The sequence below is a fragment of the Rissa tridactyla genome, chromosome 4 (genome assembly GCF_028500815.1).
Source record: "Rissa tridactyla isolate bRisTri1 chromosome 4, bRisTri1.patW.cur.20221130, whole genome shotgun sequence".
Lineage (NCBI taxonomy): Eukaryota > Metazoa > Chordata > Aves > Charadriiformes > Laridae > Rissa > Rissa tridactyla.
Window position 1 is genome coordinate 68995604 of NC_071469.1, and position 15431 is coordinate 69011034.

The following is a 15431-nucleotide window of genomic DNA, read 5'->3' on the forward strand; positions in this document are numbered from 1 at the left end:
GCCCCTTGAAATGTGCTTCTGCCAAAAATACATCGATCTGAGTTTGACAAAACCAGCCTGAGAACTGCTCTGCAAAGCCCCCAAAATTCATCGATCTGTGCCTCAATGAGAAGACTGCTGCGGTCTTATCAAAAGCAGAATAAATCAAGTTAACACACTACAAACGCACAAAGGCTGCAGCTTTACGGCTGTTTTTAGTTTATATTATTACTAATAAAAGAAGATGCTCGAGCAGAGCTCTAAAAGAGTAATCTGGTAAGAGCTCTGTCCCGAGGGGTTTGCAGACCAAAAATAGCTGAACTCCAACATCTCAGCTGCAGAGCTAAGTCTGGCGTGCGGGGAATTAGAAGCCCACCAGATATGAAACCTGTCCCACTGTGAACAGAGGTTCGCCCTTTGCTGACCGCATCCCCGCAGCCAGGATACAGGCTGGCACAGGAGGCTGGTTTTGCAGATGCACAGCCCCAAAGTGCCTCCATGAGAGGCGAGGGGACACTTTCTGCTACAGTGACAGTCCCGCTTGGGCTGCTCCAAGTATCCCCTTGCTCCCCACGCAGCACCGAATGATTTCCAGGAACAGGAAAACAAGGGAAGGCACTTAGCATTTGACAAAATCAGTAAGGAAACAGGAAAGAGCAGGTGGGTTTCCAGTAACAAAGATATTCTAATTTGGTTTAATGAGGAGACAAAGCCGCTCTTTGGTGTATTCTCACCTATCTATGAACTGCATCAATTGAGTTTGGGGAACACGCACAGTGCAAATTGTCTGGCTTCATCCAGATCGTACCATGCAGCTCAGAGAATTGTTTAGGGGCTAGTTAACCGTATACGTCCGTGTGGAAAAATGGACAGAAATCTCTCAAATGCCACAATGACTTGGCGCTGCCTGGGGAAGGAAGAGGCATCCTTTATTCCGGCAGCTCTTGAGAGAAGTAAATTCCCCTTTACAGCCAAAGAAGCCACCCTCCGACTTAACTCTCATCTTCCTCTTCTTCACTCCCTTTCCTCACCATTATCCCTTACCCCCACAGTTCTATTACTATTATTTCCTCTGTTTATAGGTTTTCCCTTTCCTGGACCTTTCTGCCCAAATCCCCAGCACCTTATTTCTGCTTCTTCGCACCCCAGAAAACTTCCAAGGGACCCTCCTCTCCCTCTGACATTTCAGTGGCACGTATTAGCTATTAATAGGGGTTATTACCAAGTTTTTGGGGGTAGGTGACAATCCAAGGCAAGAGAAATCCATCTTGCCCTCTTCAGATCACGGGAGTTTTATTATTATGAATTTGTGCAGTGCCTGAACACAATGGAATTGCAGTCTCGGTCACGGCAATGCAGAAAACGAATGAGCACCGCAAAATCTATATGGTGGCTTCACTTTGATGCCTCTTGTCAAAAGCCAAAGCACTGACTTCATGGGATTAACGCGGGATTAACAAAGGTTTCTGCAAGCTAACACACCACCAGTTAGCTGTTGTGTGTCTTTCCCTTATAAATCCCTCTATGACTAAAGCCCACAAATCCAACAGTTTTATTTTGCTAAAATAACACTCCAGCATTAACTCAGAAACCCAAAGAATTTATAAACAAAGCTGAACTCAGTGAATTTATACTCTTGGCTAATGATGATCTTTAGATGCTTCATTGCAGCGTACTGAATGCAGGATTCAGCTTACCTTCTCCCGCACTTTGGACTTGGTGGGCGTCTGGAATTTTTAAACACTACTTTTTCAGGTTATTTGTGAGCGCATTTGCCCACACAATCACAGGGCAGCTGACTAAATCTACACAAGTGCACTTGCCTGTAAAACAACTCTGTGCTTTTTTTTTTTGCGAGTAGTTACATCCATCACAAATGACTATGAAACCAAATGCCGTGAGTTGTCGGTGGTACGGTGCCAGCAAGCCATACATGGGGGGTTTGAGTGCCAGCAGACGTGCACCCAGAGCTTCCATTTCCTTCCTAGCTGAAATATAATCTGACTGCCTTTTTAGTTATGCATACAGAACAGCGGAGAGAAAGACAAGGCGTTAGCCGAGGAAGGCTTTCGACAAACAGACGATGCGCAGTGACCTGCCATCAGGGAGCAGCCTCCTCTGCCCGCCTGGCAGGATGAATTCCGGCAGCCCCGGGCGATGTGCTCAGCCCTGCTGCTGGCAGCAGCCCATCTCCACAGCAAATGATGCTTGGATGAGCTTAACTAGAAGGGATCCGGCCCGAGATCCAGCATGGTAGGTACTCCATGCATCAGCCATGCAAAACACAAGTAACTGAGTTTGGGGACTTGCAGACGGGTTGGAAGGGACCTTAAAGACCATCTCATTCCCGCCCCCTGCCCTGGGCAGGGACACCTCCCACCAGCCCAGGTTGCTTCAAGCCCCGTCCAGCCTGGCCTTGAACACCTCCAGGGATGGGGCAGCCACAGCTTCTCTGGGCAACCTGGGCCAGGGGCTCACCACCCTCACAGCCAAGAATTTCTTCCTCAGATCTCAGCTAAGTCCTGTTTAAAAGAAGCCAATTTCATGGGCAAAAAGTTGGAAAGTCACCAGTGAGAGGGAAGGTTTCACCCAGATCTGCTTTCTTGGCCAACTCTGGCCCACATGAGGATCACCGGGGGAGGTGTCTGGGAGCAGGGACTTGCTTTGGTGGGTGGACTGTGCCCCTGCTCAGTCCTCCAGATCTCTCCAGTCTACAGGCTCGCACAGCTTCGTTAGCAGGTGCAAACCCCCTCCTGTCCAGTGACACTGCCAGTCACAAGGCTGTCCGCTGGAGTTCGTTACACACGTACGATATATATGCCAGCGCTATCTAAATATGAGAGATAGGAAGGTATTTAACAGCAAGATTCACTTGCTTTCTCTGTGGGCAGCAGGTCAGCTGTCACATGGGTCAGGGTACCTCCATTGCAAATAGATTCCCTTTAGAAATCACTTTCTTTGGTTATTTCATGAAAATCCCGGCGATTACTCTGCCACAAACAAAACCACCGTGCTGCATACTAACACCAGCCTTAGCTTTCGCCTGCCTTTAAGTCTTCATTTGTAGCCTGGCATTTCAGGGCATAATTTGAATTTATAATAACATCGTTCAAGACCTATTTTATGGATTATAGTTCCATTTGGAGCCTTTTCAGTCATACCAGAGTAAATACTGGATCATCTTTGCAAGAAACTTCCAAATTAATACATCTGCCAAACTTTCCGACTGAATACAAATCAGTTGCTATTACTGGGCAGTATGACAACCTCTGTTCCGGATGTGAAGAAAAAACACGAGAGGAAAAAAAAAAAAAAAAAAAGAAAACAAAACCCTGGAGTGTTTCTCTTTCTTTTCTCTTTGATATTAAATTTATTGACAGCCGCTCAGGCCTGGTGAGGAAACAACCCTTTAACTTGTCACTTCTGTGCCGTCTCAGGGGCTTTGCCCATCGGCAGCGTTGGCTGGTGGGTGTCAAGGCTGCTTTGCCACCTCTCGTCCCTGGCAGAAAAGCTTCTTCTCGTGCTCTCTGCCCATCGCCTGGTTTAGACGTAGCTGCTTTGATTTACAATCTCTCACTTAATCTTTCTGGCATGGGCATTCGGGCAGCCGCGTGACGGGCATGTTTACACGGCTGTCGCTCAAGATTGTTTTAGCATCCCCTCTTGTACCAAAGCTCTTACCCTTATTTGATTAAGGGAATGCAGCCCCAAATATCCTGAATTCCTACACCAGCTGCCAAATGCCAGAGGACACCTTTCTTTAAATAAACAATTGGGTTAACTTTCTGTTGCGTCTCTGAATTTCTGAAGTCCAACAAGATTGATTTTATTATTTGACGCCAACATGTAAATTTATAAACTCGCCCCCTCGAACTCTTCTTTGTATTTAATGCACTTTGTCCCTCCGGCTACCAGCTTCTCTGACCAACACCTCTGTCCTGCTGCATTTAATACACGAGCCAGCAGCCCACCACATCTAACAGGAGAAAACACTCACCCTTAGAAGACCAGATAACATTAGACTGTCCTTATCATTATACAAAAGCCTCAAATATCCTTAAAACCTATATCAATTTATTTAAGAAAACAGAAAAAAAAAAAAAGAAAAAGCGGGGAAAAAAAGACTTCTATAAAAAAATTCTTCTATACTGCCTTAATGCCAGGACCTGGGACTTGAAGAAAAATAGGCACAAATATGACAAGGTTTGTGCAACCACGAGCCCGCAAACCTCTGCTCTGATTTCTGAAGGAGGTGTTTTCTCCTTCCCACTCCACGCTTCTCTGCCAGGGCACCTCTTCCACTACAAACCTGTTCATTCTCATGCTGGCAGGTGAAATCCAGCATATGCCTTTGTCATGTCACCCCATCAGTCACTCGCATTATCGTAGTGTTTTTGCAAACACCTGGGGAGTGTAGTTCGACGATGCCAGACTGATTAGTTGAGCAAAGACTAAAAGGCAAACCTTGATCTTTATACACCTTCGAAAATATGATCTGACCATACAAAAGTAGGAGATACCTTGGGAATTTCCCGAAGTGGAAAGGGGGAGGGAGGTGGGGGGACCAGAATTTCCAGTAATGTAATTGTCAAGCTGCTCAAATGCCAAACCTCAGACTAACGGCAGCTGGGATATATTACTTTTTCATTTGCTATGTAAATCAAAGCGAAGGCATCAGAAGGAACAAAAGGAGAGAGGGGAAATGCTCTTCAGAAGGTGTCATGGACTAATCAAATGTAATCCTTTATTCAATACTTAGTTGGGGAAAAAAAAAAGAAATTCTGTCATCTGGGCTTGAAGTACATGGAAACACCAAGCAAGACAAGACAGTTCCCCCGTGAGTCTGTAAGAGTAGAGGTAAATCTGTATATTAGGTACGTACAAATGCTAATCAAGCCCCAGTACGGGAACGCTACAGGCATGAGGCATGTTATTCTGGATGTGTTAAAGGAATAATAGAAAAATAGGATTGGATGGGATGATGCGGGAAGGTTTTCTGCTCTATCTATGTGTCCTAAGGCTGGGTCAAACATATCTGAAAATATAGGAGGAACAGCAAGATGAGAATCGCATTTACATTGCAGCCTGCCTCCTGACGTCATTGTATGCTATTTTAATTTCAAATTTCAAGGCCAGCAGTAGCCTGCAACATTTTCTCTACATCTCACACATAGCAGACCTGTTGGGCAACAAAACAGCAATGGCCCCATTGGGTTAAAGATGGGTTATTGAGGCACGAACTTGCCACAGGATCAAGCAACAGAGCGCTGTGAATTGTCATCTGTGCAGAAGTCCTTCACCGTGGGACATGGCACTGGCCCAGGGACTAAAGGCAAGGGGGAAGTCCGGCACTGCAGGATCAGGTCTCCTTGATCTGGACTGAAGCTCTTTGATGTCAAAGTCCACAAATCTGTGGGAATAAAAGCCCTGAAAGCTGGAGGATTTTAGGGTTTGTAGGGGGTGAGAGACATATATTCTGGGATTTAGAAAAGAAGAAGGAATAAAAGATTTGAGAGACGGCAGGAGAATCATGCTCTGGGAGGGAAAGATCTTTAATGAGTGTCTGTAAGGAAAGGCCAGCATAGCAAAGTCTGTAAATCTTCTCTTTTTCATGCATTTTAGTGTCCCAAAACACAGGTCAATAAATATTGCTTTCACCGGGGTGTTTAATGTATAATAGAATTTCTCCTTTGCCACTTTATTTTATGGCAGTGACATGACAACGGAAAAGTCTGCCTGAAACTTCAGAGCAAGGAGCATTTCTCATAAAAAGTTTAAGCCTCCGCTGTTCCACATCAAGGTATTTTTTAACGTGTTCGTGCATTATATGAGACGACTCTAAGCAGCAGCAAGTGGGAGGAACACAAAAGCTGCCAGGAGGTCACATGCGTTAAGCACAATGCCACATAAGCTGCCTAATGGCCTCTGGCAACCTCTCTCAAAGGATCTCGTGCCATTGCAATATGATTTAGAAAACGGAAACAGCTCTGCGTTCTGCTGTGTGTTTTCTCCTGACCTTGCCTCACATATTCTTACCATGCACTTGGTTAAGGTCTCCCAGGAAAAAGAACAAGCTCTTCCGTAGTTTTAGTTACCTATTTCCAGAGAGGGTTGGGGGAAGATGGCAGAGCAGTGGCCAGAAGCTGAAGTCCTTTACGCAGAGCTGCAAGAGCATCAGTTCCTCGGTCCCTGAGATGTTACCGGCACGGGGTAGGTCTTTCTCTTCTCTATCCCTCCTCTGCCTCCTTTTTCTTGGTGTGGTTCAATGACAGCACCGCTAGGGGAAAAAAAAAAAAACCAAACAAACCTCGCATGAGGAAATGAATGCAGACGATCTGCTAACGCCGTGTGAGTCCCCACCACGCACCCCCCCAGTGGCAATAGTTATCAGCTTCTCCTGACTTGGGTTGGGTTTCAGCCCATATCCTCACCATGCTGCAGAAGGAACTGAGACCTTCACCCAGCTGATGTGCTGTGCCTCTGTACTGATCCTCACGTATTGCACCCTACGCTGGGCTGTGTCACTTCTGCCGGGAACAGCTCACAAGCTGCTGCAGAGAACCTTCCTGCTATGTTGTGGCCATGCCTTTATGTCACCAGCCAGATGAAGGAGCACGGGATGCTTCCAGGACTGAATTTCCAAGAAGCTGTGGAGCATTTAATTGTGTGACTCCCTTTAGAGTTAATGGAACCATAAAACCTCTACATTAACAGCAAAATGTGTCCTGGAGGCAGCATGAGCTTGACATGAACATCCGTTGTACGCCCCGTACCCTCTTTTACTGTTTGTTATGGGGATATTACTGCAACACACCACTCATCTCAATGGCTTTCATAGGAAATTAATTCGAGGTGAGACACTCCAGATAAAAGGGAACTGCCTAACTGGGAGGGCAGTAATAGATTAGGAAACCTTTCTGCAGAAGGAAGGCTACTATAGGGGGGTACAGAAATATGCAGCCCAGGGACTGCACAGTCCATCCGTGCATTCAAGGTTGCGTCATTTGTATCCTCAGATTCATCTTAGGGGGTAGTTCACAAAACAGGAACCATTAAAACAAAGGAGAAAGATTGCAGCTTCGCTATCAGGCTGCAAACTGGCAAATGGCTGAGCCTAGCAGTGTCACACTGAAGGCAGAAATTCTTAAGAGTCAGTACCCAATACCCCTCCATCCATTCCAGCGCCGATTTTCTTTCTTAGTGATTTAATGCGGGATCTTCTTGTGAAAAATGGCTCTTTAAATACCCCTCTCCTTTGAAAGCTGATCAATGCTAGCAGTCAATGTGATGATTTTTTTCATTTGACCTCTTACAAGGTGATGCCCAATTCAGCAGGCACCCGGCACAAGCTGAAGGGCAGCCTTTAGAAGGACAATCTTCCAGTTTTGATCGTCATGTCGCACAGCCTCAAAGTCAGAGGAGGAATGGTCTTTCTAACAGGGATGCTGGTTGCCGAGGATGAAAGATACTAATGCTGCTTCCTCGTGTAGCGTTGGAGCCTGTTGCCAGTAGGAGCTTTTGGTTCCTGATGCCTTGGCACCCTTCCTATCATTTCTGTGGCCCCATCCCTCTTCCGCCTGGAACACGCCTCACATTTTCACGGTTGGCTTGCCCTGCACAAGGCACACTTGTTTTGACTTTGTCACCACATGATGCCTTTCGAGTTTTCAAAGTGAATTTGTAATAGTCACTCTGCCTGCTCTAAGCAGCATCTTTATCCTGAGAGGATCTGGGGTTCACGAAGGGAGAAGGAACATCTTTATTTCTCTGGTTGCCAAGAACTATCGGAACCCCTCTGCTCAGTTCTCATTGCCTGTGTTTGTTTATCCTGCCTGCTCTGCCCCTCAATTAGCAAAGTCCTTTATCCTGCAAAATACTGTGTGCAGGGGAGGGAACAAATGGGACAAAAGTCCTTCTTGCCATCTGCCAAAGCAACCCTCTGTCCCTTCCAACCTGGTGTCTCCAGACGGATGGCTAGAGAGCCAGGGGCACATCACATGGACCTCCCCCAGGTCAAACAAGGATCTGTGATGTTCTTTCTCTAAGTCCATTTTTAGCAAGCTTTAGAGGAGAGGGAAGGAAAATAAACCTTTTGTGCCCTTCCCTTAGATCTGTGCCCTCAGCGGGGAGTGACCACGGCAGCCCAGCTCGGCAGAAATCCTGCTACTAAAGAATCCGGCTCAAAACCAGTTTAGGAAACGCAAAAAAACCAGATGTTCCTGCACCTGGCTGCAAATGTGGGGACTGACTGACTCTACAGCTTCCTTCGACGGACAGAAATAAAACGTGTTAACCCGAGCTCTGCTGACGCCTGCCTGATCTGTGGCTCTAAAGATCGCTCCCAAGATTTGCCACCACTTACCACACCAGCACCGTGCCTTCTCTCAGTGCAGACAAAGTGCAATGTTTTAGCTGCCACCTGCATTATTTTTGCAGCAGTGGGCGCTTTCTAGATGTACTTTTGGAAGAAGTTAGACCTGTGATAATGGAACTTATTTAGAAATGGGCCTTAAAAAAAGAACACCCTCTAAACTAACAGTATCATGCCTGGGTTTTGCTTTGTTTAGGGCATTGTTGACCTTTAGTTATATCAGTCCAAGCAGATCAGTTGCTTATCGGGATTGACGTCAGCTTTGTCCTAGTAGGCCAGAAGTGGTGTTTCTGATGGGCCCTTGTTATGTTTGAATCCCATATGTTATCACAGCATAAAGTTTCCACAGAAAATTTTGTCAACAAATAAATAAAGTAAAAAAAAAAAAAAGGAAACACCAAAACATGATTTTCCCTAAATTTTTCAGGGTGTAATTTTGAGTTTCAAAAGAATTTTTTTAAAAGTTCTAAAATCACAGAAAAGATAAGCTGATGAATATTAAAAAGGACTAGCTTTTCCAGTTAAGAACAAAAACTGTAACTACCTAATCCCAAACTCAATTTTCCATTCACAAAGATTCAGCCAACATCAATTCAGGCAACATCAGTTCAACCAGCGGGAAATTCCTATTTTTCAGCACAGAGGTGGAATACCAGCCTTTCACAACAAGCCAGGGAGATACAGGAGGCATAAGTAGATCTAAGACCCTTTTCTAAAGCGAACATCGCTTACCACACAGTATTATATTTGTTGATGGTATTGATTTAAATTAGGCTTGCACCCAAAAATTGGCTTCCATTTTTGTATTTGCAGGGTTGCATTGCACCAAAGACGTTAGCTCATGATCAAGGGACATCAGAGAGAGAGATATTTGGAGGCAGAGTTGTTTGAGGCTTCTCAAATTCATCTTGATTGTTTCTTAATTGGAAGCTGGTGGTCAGATAGGACCCTACAGCAGAGCTTCACAATTCAGTCTCGCCCAGCCAGCAAAATGAACAGAACTCTAAAACTTTCAGTCCTGGAGCTCTGAACTTGCTCCCCGCAACAGAAGGCCAGATGCCAAGCCTTAGTTCAGCTTCATGTCAGTTGAATATGAGCCAGCAGTGTGCCCAGGTGGCCAAGAAGGCCAACAGCATCCTGGCCTGTATCAGATGGGGCTGTTCAGCCTGGAAAAAAGGAGGCTGAGGGGAGACCTTCTCGCTCTCTACGGCTCCCTGAAAGGAGGGGGTAGCCGGGGGGGTCAGGCTCTTCTCCCAAGTGACAGGCGATAAGACAAGAGGGATCGGCCTCAAGTTGCACCAGGGGAGGTTTAGGACGGATATTAGGACAAATTTCTTCACCAAAAGGGTTGTCAAGCATTGGAACAGGCTGCCCAGGGCAGTGGTGGAGTCGCCATCCCTGGAGGTGTTTAAAAAATGTGTGGACGCGGTGCTGAGGGACACGGTTTAGTGGTGGACTTGGCAGTGCCAGGTTAACAGTTGGACTCCATGAACTTAAAAGGTCTTTTCCAACACAAATAATTCCATGATTCATACAGACTCCATCCAGCACCCCGACCCCGCTCCCCGGTCCCACCGCACATCTATGCAGGGCCCGGCTCTCCCAGGCAGGGCTGAGCCTTCCACTGCATGCTCCTGCCTTTTGCTTAAACACATTGTCACTACGGACATGATGCACCAGTGCTTGGGGTGAGGTGGGGGAGACCACCCCTCCTGATCTAACGCAGAGCTGTACCCCCAAACGCAGGGACCCCAAAGATAAGCGAATTTTCAGCGCTTGAATAGGTTTCTGCTCATGCCAAGGGTCTGAACAGGAGGGAATGGAAATAACATGTAAAATCATCTTCCTCCCATCCCCTTTCCTGCCTCCCCTGGTTCCTATATATCTCTTAGTTCTATGCAAAGGTTTAACAAGCTCATATTTTTAATCAATGAAATCATCCACTTGTAATTAACCAGAAAACATCAGCCTTGTCAACTGACCTTTCTGTTTGATGGAATAAATATAATTACGTTGTCACTTCAGTCTGGTTTAACAAACAACCAGAAAATGTTCTTTAATAAGCTGCCACACTGAGATGGCAGTTTATGATGGTTTAAAAGAATGTTTAATCTTAGTTAATTAATACTGCCTAATCTACCAGAACTAATGAACTTTCAACTACAATAGTAGGTCACTACCATTGTATTCAATGACATGTAAACATTACAAGCTGCAAATTTATCAAAGGACAAATTCCAAAGAATAAAAGCAAAATGTGACCTTTACTAAATTTATATCTATTTTAATGTTCCTCCTATAATTACATAGTAGGAATTAGAAAAGGAACGACCTACTTACATGCAGCAGAAAGTTGTCAGTGTTGGAACCCTACAAATGCAGGGAGACAAAGCACTAAAATTAACAACCAATAACGTATTATTATCAATAATGACTATTTATTAAACCATCTGAGTAAGATTCACCCACCCACCCACCCAAACCCCCTCATTATGGACGGTACAGCCACATTATACAAAAGGGAAAGGAAGAGAAAGCGATGGAGGGAATTACCAGCGGGTTCCGCCGCGACGTGGGAAGAGGATCACGCTTTCCCGACAGCTCAGCTGGTGCGCAGTCCACGAGCTCACGCTGCTCCTCACCTCGCTGCTGCCTCCCCATGCTCCTCCTTTCCCAGTTCCACAGTGGCAATACAGAGGGGAAGGTCAGCCCCCTGGTACGGGCAGTGGGAGAGGAGCTCACAGCCCCGCAAGGACCTCGGAACCTCTATCTGTGGGGTGAGCAAGTCCTGAGCATCGCCTCTGGAAAACAGCAGGAAGCATTCCCGTCCAGACGTGTTGGTGAAACATCTTCCAGGACATTCATAAACCTCATTTTTTTTAAAAGACAAAGCCAGCAGGGGAAAATTAGGTCCACCCAGATAAATTTCAGTCAAGAATCCTAAAAAAAAGTTACTTCAGAAAAATCTCTCCCCCACTGTTATTAAGCCTTAATAAGTATGATAAAACATAAAAAGTTCCCAAAGATTGGAAAAGTCTGAATGTGGTGTTAACATTCAAACAAGAAGTTGTGATGAAACAAGTAACTCACACGCTGATTAATCTGCCCTCATTCCCAGGCAAAATAACGAGGAAGCTGATATGGAAATCAATAAGGATTAAAAGATAGGGATATAATTAATTCCAGTCAACCGCATTTCATGAAAAATAAGTCATGTCAGCCAAATCTGATTTCATTCTTTTATGAGCTTATCAATTTGGTGAATAAAGGTATTTGCATGGAGGCAATATAGCTAGATTTTTGTAACAGACATTAAAGAAATCACAGTTACTTAGCACAGGTTGATGTTCTGCTACACTATTTGCAGTGGGCATCATGAAAGGTGACAAGGAGATTATTCTAAATATTATAAACTGCTTTGGTTACTTGTGCCCAGGGAAAATGAGAAAGGTTCAAAGAAGTGACTCTGAGGTTCAGGAGGGAGAGAAACCATTTAAGCGCAGGAAATACAAAACTTGGGGACAGTTAGGCAAGCCCAACGATAGCTGAGCAGTTCACACGCAGTCGACTTACATTGCAAAAATAGTCATAGCACCAAGAAAGAAAAAGAAATACATAAGCAAAAGGCAACGTTGCATCAAGTGTGCTCGATTTGATGGCTCTGATGACAGCCTGGGAAGGGACTTGCTGACCCATCCTGTCTGCTGGTCCTAGAATGGGAGCCCCTTCCAACACCTGTAAAGTCCACAGCATGTGCATGGAGAACTGGCCACACCACAGACCGGTACTCGTTATCATTAATAACATGATGATGAAAGTTGCAGGTGATACCTACCAAGATCAGCAATGGTAGATAATGCCAAGCACCAGGTCCAAGCGATGGACTTGAACAAGGCAGGACCACTCAAGCACTGACATTTAATTACAGTCTTGTCCAGGGTCATGCACTTGGTCATACCTGCGAAATAGCAACCGTGCCGTGGAAAGCAACGACTGGAAATTGTGATGGGTTTACAGCAGAAAATACCAACTCAGTATAACTTTTTTATATGCTACTGAGACCCCAGCAGCAACCTTTGGGTGCATGGGTAGGATCGCAGAAAGCCAGAACAGATAATTTTATTTCTGCATATAGCACTGGGGAGACCAGACACTCATACTGAGCAGAGTTCTGGCATTCCTGTTTATAAAAGACGGTTGGAAAATAATAAAACGTACACAAAAGAGCTGAAAAAAATCTTCCATGGGCCAGGAACAAAATTCCTTGGAAGGAGCTTGACCCACTCACATTAGCAAAAAAAAAAAAAAAAAAAACCACACGAAACACCCCAAAAAACGCCACTCTGAGAGGCAAAGAAGTACTGAATTGTTAAATGTTCCTCTAAGCCAGCGGAGGAAGCAGCAACTGGAATGAAAGGCTGGAGACTGGAAATGACTAGCACCGGGCAGAAGTCACCTACACGTTTGGACAACGAGGGCAATTAGCTGCAGGAGCAGGGAGGAGAGAGGGCATCTCCATCCCTCTGTGCAGCTGGGAACCCAGTAGCATCCTGCTGGCCAGACACGAGGCTCACCATGAGCAAAAGGATCGGAATACAATGGCATCAAACCATCCCACCAGCCTTAATCTGCACAAGACCGCCAATAATATCATTTAGGATTTGCATCAATATTGCACAGAGGAAGGCTAATCATAAACTAGATTTCTATATCCCAAAGTATTATATTAACATCAGTCCAAAGACCACACCTGCTCGGATACTGTTTGGTTCCTTGACGGATCTGGAGATCTCTGCGACAGACGAGGTTAAAAAGAGATTTGCTGCCTTGGATGAATTAGGGGCTTTCATATGTCCCTGAAGCGAACAGCAGGGAAGGAAACGGGAGGTGGAATTCTGCAATGTCTCACACGCAAGGTCAAGACTAGATAATCGTTATGGATTCTTCTCACCTTAAAACTTACAAATGTGTGAAAAACAATTATTCCCTTAACTGAGCTGGGTATCTATAGAAAAGAAAAAAAAAAAAAAAGGGGGGGGGTGTTTCTTGCAAGTATTCGAGCCAGTTTTACAGTTTGGCACCCACAATCTGTCATAACAGCAATTTCTGTAATCAGACTTGTGAACTTTCAAGTGCTCTCCATTACTAGCTGATGCCCATCTATTTAGCCATCACTGGACTGCAGCTGCAAACTCCACGTAATATTGTTCTCACAGAATTTAAGAGAAATTAGGATACTTGGGACACTTCCGTTGGTTGGTTTTATGGTTATTGTATGATTTTAAAAGCAATCCTCCTGTTCAGCAGTGAGAACACTGTTCTGCCACAGCTGGTTTGCCCTGTGCAAATAATCGTGAGGGAAGTATTCATCGCCTTGCATGTTTGTGGGACAGAGCTGGCAATGGGTTCCCTGAATATTCGTGACTTTTCCGGGAGGATTTGGAGGTTCTCTGACACCACCTGCTTTATCCTACCATTTATTTTTCTGTAGATGTCTCCGTAAGGATGGACGTTGAGCTCTCCCTTCACTTTTTGGCTTCCTAAAAGATAAATTAAGTTAAATTTGGCCCCTTGCAGAGGACCATGCTTTTACGTGAAGACAGATATAGAAAGAGAGAGGATTGGCTTAGACTTTATTGAAGCAGGAGAGTTGAAGATAACTCTTCTGAGTTGACCGACTGATAGATGGACTGCCTGGTTATTGTTCATTAGCTTCTTGATTCCAAAGCTAGGAGTCAGAGATGGGAAACCGGAGACCGGGGTCAGCAATCCCAACAGGCGGTCGGTAGCCCAGAGTGCGAGCTACATTGCAATTCTTGGTTTTTTCTCCTTGTTTCTCCCACAGCACTGGGAGGGGATACAGACTTGGGAGTAGTGAATGTGTCCTGAGAGTTACGTACCCCGGGCTAGGAAGGGGCAGTAAGGGAAGGTCAGCAAGCATCAGAGTAAAAGACTCCAGTCCCTTTGGATCCAGTGCAGTTACGAGGCTCTCAGCTGGAGCTATTCCCCAAGTCAAAGCCAAAACCACATCACAAGTGCTTTGAAGGTAGGTTTCTCGCAGGGTACAGGGACAAATGTGGTCATTTGGAAAAGATGTGTAAGGAAAAACCCGCACGCCTGCAAAATCTGATCCTGGGCTTGAAGACTCCTGAGCCGGGCAATGGGCACTAACTGCCAGTTTGCACCTTTGGAAGGTGCTCAGTGAATCGTATCCCAGACCTTGGAGAGCAAGGACAAACATAGTGAAGGACAGATGCAGAAGAAAGACAAAAGGAAGAACATAAATATAATATTGGCATTACAGAGGCTGTGAGACGGTGAAACCAGCATGTGGGTTCCTTTGGCACAGACGGAGACATTACTCATCTACAGGTGTCTCACTGTCACATCTCTACAACGGAGGAGACAGCCCTTCCTTGCCTATTGAGAGCAGGATGTCCCCGTAGCGGAGAAGCTGTCTTTTGGCACGGAGATAATCCAGAAAGTCTGTGAAAGAGCTGGAGTGTGAGCCCAGCTCCTATTCAAACATCTTTTGCTCAAGGTTCGCTTTCCAAAATCATTGATCTGTTTTGTGCCAGTCCTCGGACCACCTCCCTCCGTCCTACTGGCACCTCACCTGTGCGAGACGCACATCTTGCACCAGACAAGCTGCTCTTCATGGATGTCGAGGTCTCTTCATCGACTAGAGAAAGCCAAGATTACAGATTTAGGACGAGTGGCAATTTTTAAGATGGCTAAGCTAGGATATAATGAATGCTGCCAAGGATAATTAAGGATAAAAATGGAAGTAGGTCTCTAGACTGAAGTAAATGAGATTTTTTTTAATTATTATTCTTTTTACCTCCCTAAAGTTCATCATTATATAAAGTTTCAAAGCTCACTGGCATGATCAGCTTTGATTATTTTCATTTGATTTTCTCACTACACTTTTTCCTCTCCACTTCTCTTATTCATTGTGTTATTACATCCTTAAAAGCTATTTTAAATTAATTTACTGCACTCCGTGAACACTAGTAAAAATATTAGCTTTCAAAGAGTTATGTCAATGAGGAAAGCATGTTCATTCTTCCTTGAAGAAAGT